Genomic DNA, 1,800 nt, shown 5'->3' with positions numbered 1-1,800 from the left:
AGCCCCATGTTGGGTGTGGAGATTACTTAAAAATAAAATCTAAAATGCAATGAAATAAAGTAATATGAATTTGGGGGCACCTGAGTGGCCCAGTCGGTTGAGCGTCTGACTTTAGCTCAGGTCATGATCTCACAGTTCGGGAGTTCAAGCCCCACATCGGGCTCGCTGCTGTCAGCGTAGGGTCTGCTTCAGATCCTCTGTGCCTGTCTCCATGCCCTTCCCCGGCTTACACTCTCTCAAGAAAAAATAAAACATAAAAAATACCACAAGTTTTGCATATTGTGATGGTTTTAAAATAAGTCCTTGAATCTTTGACACTCCTCCCTTCCAAAGGTAAAGCTTACCTAATTTCTAGTTCCTTTGATTTCGAGCTGGCCTTGGTCCCTCACTTTTAGTGACCACAGTGTGGTGGCAGTGATGTTCCTTGTTCCTTCTGACTTCATTTCTTGGGTCACTCACTCTGGGAAAGGCAGTCAACACATTGTAAAGGCAAACAACTCATGGATAGGATCACAGAGGGAGTAACTGAGACCTTCCAACAACTAACACTAATTTTCCATCCAGGCAAGTGAGTTACTTGAGCCGTGGGTATTCTAGGCCATTTCAAGCCTTTATAGGACTGGAATCTCAACTGACCTCTTAACTCAATTCCTTAGAATTCAGATGCTCCTGAATTCAACATACAGAAGCTAAGGAAAACAAATGTTCATTGTTGTTATAGCTGGTATAAATTAAGAAAATTTGTTACATATATATATGTGTGTGTTTTATATATATATCCATTCCATTTTACAAACTTTTTAAATTTTTTTTAAGTTTATTTTATTTATTTTGAGAGAGAAAGAAAGGCAGAAGAGAGAGCTTCAGCAGGGGAGAGGCAGTGAGAGAGAGAGAGAGAGAGAGAGAGAGAGGCAGTGAGAGAGAGAGAGAGAGAGAGAGAGAGAGGCAGTGAGAGAGAGAGAGAGAGAGAGAGAGAGAGAGAATCCCAAGCAGGCTCCACTTGGAGCCCCAGCTGACAGTATGGAGCCCCACCATGGGGCTGGAATTCACCCACTGTGAGATCATGACCTGAGCTGAAATCAAGACTCACATGCTCAACCGACTGAGCCACCCGAGCACCCCACCGTTTTACAAGCTTTTCTTAACTTTTTGTATACATCTGCTGCCTTATCTTCAGCAATGTCCATTATCCTTTGTGCTGCTTTTAATTTCACATTTTTGAGATATGACTGACATATAACATTGTAGTATTTTTATGTGTACAACATAATGATTTGATACACGTATATATTGCAAAATGATTACCACAAGAAGTTTAGCTAACATTTATCACCGCATATAGTTACGATTTTTTTTTTCTTGTGACAAGAACTTTTAAGATCTACTCTTAGGAACTTTCAAAAATGCAGTACAGAATAACAAGGAGACCACCATTGCCCGTTTTGCCATGAAATGGAAAAAGCATCCACAGTTGAGTTTTAATGTTAATTTCAGTATGTACTATTTCATTTTAATTTCTCTCCAGAATTCTGCACTTCATATTTCTTTGGATTATTGTATTTCTTCTTTAAGTTTTTTTTTTTTAACGTTTATTCATTTTTGAGAGACAGAGAGAGACAGAGAATGAGCAGGGGAGGAACAGAGAGAGAGGGAGACACAGAATCCGAAGGAGGCTCCAGGCTCTGAGCTGTCAGCACAGAACCCGATGCGGGGCTCGAGCCCACGGACCGTGAGATCATGACCTGAGCCAAAGTCATTTGCTTAACTGACTGAGCCACCCAGGTGCCCCTAAATTTTTTT

Source organism: Lynx rufus, unplaced genomic scaffold (assembly GCF_022079265.1).
Source record: "Lynx rufus isolate CCGP_SWC_20201006 ecotype Redwood Valley unplaced genomic scaffold, mLynRuf1.p SCAF_19, whole genome shotgun sequence".
Lineage (NCBI taxonomy): Eukaryota > Metazoa > Chordata > Mammalia > Carnivora > Felidae > Lynx > Lynx rufus.
The sequence above is the reverse complement of the archived record's forward strand: the minus strand, read 5'-3'. Positions refer to the sequence as shown.